Source organism: Sus scrofa, chromosome 6, assembly GCF_000003025.6.
Source record: "Sus scrofa isolate TJ Tabasco breed Duroc chromosome 6, Sscrofa11.1, whole genome shotgun sequence".
In the NCBI taxonomy this organism is placed as follows: Eukaryota; Metazoa; Chordata; class Mammalia; order Artiodactyla; family Suidae; genus Sus; species Sus scrofa.
Window position 1 is genome coordinate 91,409,434 of NC_010448.4, and position 7,597 is coordinate 91,417,030.

Here is a 7,597-nt window from a genome sequence, read left to right on the forward strand (position 1 = left end):
CGTTGCTGCCTCTCTGGTGTAGGCGGGTGGCTACAGCTCCGATTAGACCCCTAGCCTGGGAATCTCCATATGTTGCAGGTGTGGCCCTAGAAAGGCAAAAAGACAAATAAATAAATAAATAAATTTTTAAAAAATGCAAATCAGAAAAATAAAAACATAAAATTACAATATTGAATTATCTATACATATCAACGAAGGGGCAGAATCCAACTACTTTGAAGAGCATAAGCCATTTCCCTTGATACCTCTCTTAATGTCATCTATGGACCTTTGGGTGGATAATTCCTCCCTCAATAAATATTAGCTTATGACTCATTGTCGTCCTTTCTGATTCTGTTCATCACTTGACATCTATGTTCTCTACCTCCTCACCTCCAACAATCTCTTTACATCCTATATCAGCTATCCCACCCACATCATAGTTAATCCTATGTTATTGCCACAACATTCCTAAAAAGCACTATTTCAAACATCTCAACTGTCTGACATAGTAACTCTGATTTTTTTTTTTTTTTTTGTCTTTTTTGTTGTTGTTGTTGCTATTTCTTGGGCCGCTCCCTCGGCATATGGAGATTCCCAGGCTAGGGGTTGAATCGGAGCTGTAGCCACCGGCCTACACCAGAGCCACAGCAACACGGGATCCGAGCCGCGTCTGCAACCTACACCACAGCTCATGGCAACGCCAGATCGTTAACCCACTGAGCAAGGGCAGGGATCGAACCCGCAACCTCATGGTTCCTAGTCGGATTCGTTAACCACTGCGCCACGACGGAAACTCCAGTAACTCTGATTTTTTGACCTCATCAAAACCTGCAAACCATTAACTGTATCACTTTTTCATTATCTCTCATATTCTTATATTTATAACTTGTGTCACCCATTTATTTTTTGTTTTCATGTTTTAATGGCTGCACCTGAAGCATACGGAAATTCCCAGGCCAGGGATTGAATCTGAGCCACAGCTGCATCCTACTGTGGCAATGCCAGATCTTGTAACACACTGTACTGGGCAAGGGATCAAACCTGCTCCTCTGCAGCAACCTGAGCTGCTGAGTCAGGTTCTTAACCCACTGCGCCACAACGGGAACTCCCTATTACCTACTTTAGATGTTATAATTGCCACAAATCTTGGTTTGTTGGTTTTTTTTTGCCATTTCTTGGGGCGCTCCCTCGGCATATGGGAGGTTCCCAGGCTAGGGGTCTAATTGGAGCTGTAGCCGCCAGCCAATGCCAGAGCCATAGCAACTCAGGATCCAAGCTGCGTCTGCAACCTACACCATAGCTCATGGCAACGCCAGATGTTTAACCCACTGAGCAAGGGCAGGTATCGAACCCCCAACCTCATGATTCCTAGTCGGATTCGTTAACCACTGAGAAAGGGCAGGGATCGAACCCGCAACCTCAAGGTTCCTAATCGGATTTGTTAACCACTGCGCCACGACGGGAACTCCCCACAAATCTTGTTTTTTTTCTCACCTGCTAAAACTCCAAGTCTGGTGGGACCAAACAATTCACCTTCTATATACGTATAGCTATGTCACTTTAATGTACAGCAGAAATTAACAACATTGTAAATCAGCTATACGTCGGTAAAAATTAAAAAAAAAAAAAAAGGAGTACCCATTGTGGCGAAGCAGAAACCAATCCAACTAGTATCCTCGAGGATGTGGGTCCAATCCCTGGCCATGCTCAATAGGTTGGGGATCCGGTGTTGCAGTGAACTTTGGTGTAGGTCGCAGAGGCAGCTCAGATCCTGTGTTGCTAGGGCTGTGGCAGAGGCCTGCAGCTGTAACTCAGATTCAACCCCTAGCTTGGGAACTTCCATATGGTGCTGGTGTGGCCCTCAAAAGCAAAAAAAAACAAAAAACAAAAACAAAAAAAAACAAATTTGGACTGTTCCCATTGCAGCTCATCCATGAAGATGTGGTTTGATCCCTGGCCCCACTCAGCAGATTAAGGATCCAGTGTTGCTACAAGCTGTGGCGAAGGTTGCAGATGTGGCTTGGATTCTCTGTTGCTGTGGCTGTGGCCCAGGCCTGCAGCTGCAGATTTGATTTGACCCCTAGCCCTGGAACTTCTGTATGCCACAGGTGTGGCCTTAGAAGGAAAACACAAACAAAATTCACCTTTTTTTTTTTCTTAAGGCCACACTCCCGGCATATGGAGGTTGCCAGGCTAGGGGTCAAACTGGGGCTACAGCTGCCAGCCTACACCACAGCCACAGCAACGCAGGATCTGAGCCACGCAGGTGACCTACACCATAGCTCACAGCAATGCCACATCCTCAACACACTGACTGAGGCCAGGGATTGAACCCAAATCCTCATGGATACTAGTTGGATTCGTTTCTGCTGTACCACAACGGGAACTCCAAAAATTCACCTTCTTTAGGAGTTCTGTCGTGGCGCAGCAGAAACAAATCTGACTAGGAACCATGAGGTTGCGGGTTCGGTCCCTGCCCTTGCTCAGTGGGTTGAGGCTCTGGTGTTGCCATGAGCTATGGTGTAGGCTGCAGACATGGCTCAGATCCCACGCTGCTGTAGCTGTGGTGTAGGCCGGCAGCTCCAGCTCCAGCTCCGATTGGACCCCTGGCCTGGGAATCTCCATATGCCGTGAGTGGGGCCCTAAAAAGCAAAAACAAAAACAAACAAAAATTCACCTTCTTTAACAAGGGCTGAGGCTTTACATTTTGACCACCAGCCTCCAAAGGCATTAGATTTTTCCTGGCAATCTTACTAAATTACTAAAATTACTAAATTTCTCCAGTATGTTCACTTTTCCTCTTTCTGATATGGTATTTTTCTTGCTCTCTCTGTTCAAATTCCTACATCCTCTTCTCTTCCTCCACCACAACTAACGACTTCTCCTCATGAGAGAAAATAAAAGAAAGAAAATAAAAATTTATCAGAGGAACATTCACATCTAACTGGAATCCACAACTACTCGTATCTGCGTACCTCTTCTCTGACTTCCTTCATGATACCGTAAAAGATGAGTCTCGGCTCTGCCCCCAGAGACGGGCAAACCCCCCACCCCCGAGTGCTATAGATCTCACACACCTACCCCCAATGCCTTCTTACAGACTTTTCCTTGTGTATCATCAGTTACTTATACTGAATCATTTCCATCTTAAAAATAAATAAAACCTTCCCTTTACCATATCTCATTTCTTCATTTGGCACCAATACTAAAACAAATTGTCTACACTAGAGGTCTCCATTTCCTCACCTCTGTTTCCTCTTCAATCCACCCCGATCTGTCCCACACCTCTCTCCCTCTGTCTTCTTCTTCTTCTCCTTCTCCCTCTCTCTCTCTCTCTCTCTCTCTCTTTTTTTTTTTTTTTTTTTTTTTTTGGCTTTTTTAGGACTGCACACACACGGCACAGTGCATATGGAGATTCCCAGGCTAGGGGTGGAATTGGAACTGTAGCCGCAAGCCTACACAACAGCCACAGCAATGCCAGATCTGAGCCTCATCTGTGACCTACACCACAGCTCACAGCAATGCCAGCCAGATCCTTAACCCAATGAGTGAGGCCAGGGATCAAAACTGCTTCCTCATGGATCCTAGTCAGATTCGTTTCCACTGAGCCACGACAGGAACTTCAGTAATCTTTAAATTTATATTTCCATGGTAAAGATAGATCTTTTTTTTTTTCCAGGCTAGGGGGTGAATCGAAGCTACAGTTGCCCGCCTATGCCACAGCCACAGCAACGCCAGATCCAAGCCACATCTGTGATCTACACCAGAGGTCACAGCAACGCCTGATCCTTAACCCACTGAGCAAGGCCAGGGATCAATCCAGCAACCCCATGGTTCCTAGTAGGATTTGTTTCCGCTGTGCCATGATGGGAACTCCCCTAGGATAGTTCCCAACTTATATGTCACTACTTATTAGACATCTCCATTTGGAGGTCTAACTGGCACATCGGATGTAATATGTCCAAACTGGAGCTCTTTTATCAACCTAATCTGTTCCTTCCACTCTGACCCAGCATAGTATGCAGCTAATTAACCACAACAGGTATTTATCTCCTACATAAAATCCAAAAATATACTTCCTCCAAGTATATCTCAAATTTATTTACTTCTCTCCATCTCTACCACTAAATCCTAATCTCTTCCACCACCATCTCTCACCTAAATTATTGCAACCACAACAGCACTTTTTTTCTTCTCTTCTTCTTCTTCTGCTTCTTTTGGCGGCACTTACAGCATATAGAAGTTCCTGGGCCAGGGATCGAACCCTTGCCACAGCAGTAAACTGAGCCACAGCAGTGACGACTCTGGTCCTTAACCGGCTGTGCCATCAGGGAACTTACTTTAGATGTGGTGATTGGCATAGAAGGCTTTTTTGAGGTGACATTCAAGCTGAGAAAGAACATGCCAGAACTCCGCAGAAAGTTGGGGGAAGAACACTTCCAGGCTGAGTAAACAGCAAGTCCAAATACCTTGAGGCAAAAAGCATGCAGACAAAATAAAATGATAAATCGTAAGAACATAGAGAGGCTTCCTGTGAATGGGGCCTTGGAACTAGAAAGATTAAGATGGGAGAAAGCATACAGGGGTCAAATCAAATCAAGCCTTTTAAATTTTAGATGTTCAGATTTTGTTCTAAAAACAATGAGTGACCATTGAGGGCCTTTAAACGGGGGAAGGAAAATGACATCTGAATGACATACTCGCTACTGAATGATGACTCCAGCTGTGATATGGAAAATGGATTAGAGAGGACCCAGAAAGAGAGAAAGGACATGTTAAAAAGTGGTTGTAGGAGTTCCCCTCAAAAGCAAAAATAAGCAAATAAATAAATAAAAATAAGTAAATAAAACCACTTGTTGTTTTCACATTGCCCATGTTAGAAAAATACAAACTCCTCAGAGTTCCCGCAGTGGCTCAGCAAGTTAAGAATCCAAATAGCAACCATGAGATTGCGGGTTCAATCCTTGGCCTTGCTCAGTGAGTTAAGGATCCGGCATTGCCTTGAGCGATGGTTCTAGGCCATAGATGTGGCTGGGATCTGGCGTTGCTGTAGCTGTGGCATAGGCCGGCGGCTACAGCTCTGATTGGACTCCTAGCCTGGGAACTTGCATGTGCCAAGAGTGTGGCCCTAAAAATACCAAAAAAAAGAAAAAATAAGAAAAGAAAGACAGACAGACAGACAGACAGGAAAGAAAAATAGAAACTCAACTCCTAAGATAAGCCTCCATTCCCTGGCCATCACATTCCTCCCCCGTCATCTCTCCCTCTTGCCCTCTTGAATTCTTTGCTCTAGTCACACTGACTGCCTTTTAGTTCTTCTGTTTTCCCCCTGCACCCATGGCATAGGGAAGTTCCCAGGCCAGGGATAAAATCTGAGCCACAACTACGACCTGTAGTGTAGGTCATAGGTTACAACTGCAGCAATGCCAGATCCGAACCCACGGCACCAGGCTGGGGAGGTGCCACCACAGAGACAACACAGGATTTTTTTTTTTTTTTTTTTTGTCTTTTTGTCTTTTGTCTTTTTTGTTGTTGTTGTTGTTGCTATTTCTTGGGCCACTCCCGCGGCATATGGAGATTCCCAGGCTAGGGGTTGAATCGGAGCTGTAGCCACTGGCCTACGCCAGAGCCACAGCAACGCAGGATCCCAGCCGCGTCTGCAACCTACACCACAGCTCACGGCAATGCCGGATTGTTAACCCACTGAGCAAGGGCAGGGACCGAACCCGCAACCTCATGGTTCCTAGTAGGATTCGTTAACCACTGCGCCACGACGGGAGCTCCGAAAGTTTTTTGTTTTTTGGGTTTTTTTTTTGTCTTTTTGCAACACAGGATTATTAACCCACTCTGCATCACAGGAACTCCGCTTTTTAATTCTTTTAATTTATGCCCTCACCTGAAATAATCTCTCTTTAGCTACCTTCTTCCCACTCTTTGGCCAGCTCCTACCCATCTCTTAGGACTTGGCTTATACCTACCCTTCTCTGAAGGCCTTCTGGGATACCTAAGAAAGATCTAATTGCTTCATCTGATTGGCACCCTGTATTTTACTTTCATAACACTCATCCAAATTTTTGTCTTTTTAGGGCTGCACCCTCGGCATGTGGAGGTTCCCAGGCAAGAGGTCCAATCTGATCTACAGCCGCTGGCCTATGCCACAGCCACAGCAACTCAGATCTGAGCCAAGTGTGCTTCCTACACCACAGCTCAAGGCAATGCCAGATCCTTAACCCACCGGACGAGGCCAGAGAACAAACCCACATCCTCATGGATACTAATTGGGTTCATTAACCACTGAGCCACTAAAGGAACTCCTGACTGAGGTTCTCTTTTAACCATCAAATTCCTGCAGCCTGGTGCTAGGATACTCATTAATATTTGAATGAATGAATAAATGAATGAATGAACAAATCCATTAATCTTCCTTTTCTGAACCATTGAAGAATGCCCCCAGTCCTAAGTGACTAATTTCAGATATTAAATATAACTCCTAGTTCAAATGTGAACTCCTAGTTTGAATTATGCTAAATGGCATGTAGAATAATCTTCACCCTATAATATTCTGAATGTGGTTGAACTTAGAATTCAAACTATAATTTTGATAAATAAAAAGTATTAACTATCCTCTGGCTTGACTTTTTTTTTTTTGGCTGCACCCAGAGCGGGAAGAAGTTCCTGGGCCAGTGATGGAACTGGTGCCACAGTAGTGACAAGGCCAGATTCTTGACCACTAGGCTACCAGGGAACTCCCTGATTTGACTTTTTAGAAGACATAGAAGGTAGGGAATGGGGATAACATGCTTGGTGAAACACATTGCTACTACCTAATAAATATTAATTGAATTGGCCAAGTTTAGTCTTCAACTGTATCCCAGGGCCTGAAAAACCATGTTGGTCAGCGTAATTTGTGTCAATATAGCTTCATAGTTTGAACTTTGCAGAAGTTATTCAGTTTCCGGATCAATCAGCACTTATCTCTGTAGCTTCACTACACAATAGAGGCCTCCAATTATTTGGGGGGAAGCAGCAAAGGGGAGCAGAAAAGAAGGCACCTAATCTCCCTAAATCCACACTCCCCTTTAACATGGGGTTCCTTGTTGGGCCCAACCCACAAACGCTAACGGTGCAGTAAAGATCCTCACCACTAGGTGTCTCAGTGGCCGTGCCACTTCCTCCATCTCCTTGGAAAGCAGCCGCACACACTCCATTACTCCATTGTTATTGAGTCTCCAAGCAAATAACCTTTCCGAAGGCTTGGTTTCAATACTTGGGTAAATCTTCCAGCATTATCTAATCAGAATCTAGATGCCCCTCTCAATAACAGAAACATTGGATGAACCGCAATATCTCACTCTGTTATTGCTTTCCTTTGTTAAGGGAAACCATGCTGTGTTTGTAGTATATTTATTTATTTAATTACTTGTCTATTTATCTATTTATGGGGGAGAGGGAGTCTTGGCCTGAAGTGATTATGATGTTCTACCTGATCTTCATCATCTCTCACCCCCACAGGGAACTAAGCGTCCTTCCAGTCCTTCCAGGCTTTCTCCACATAGGTTCTGCAGTCTTGAAGGCATTTATCACTCTCACTGCAGCTAAATTGACCACTCGGGTT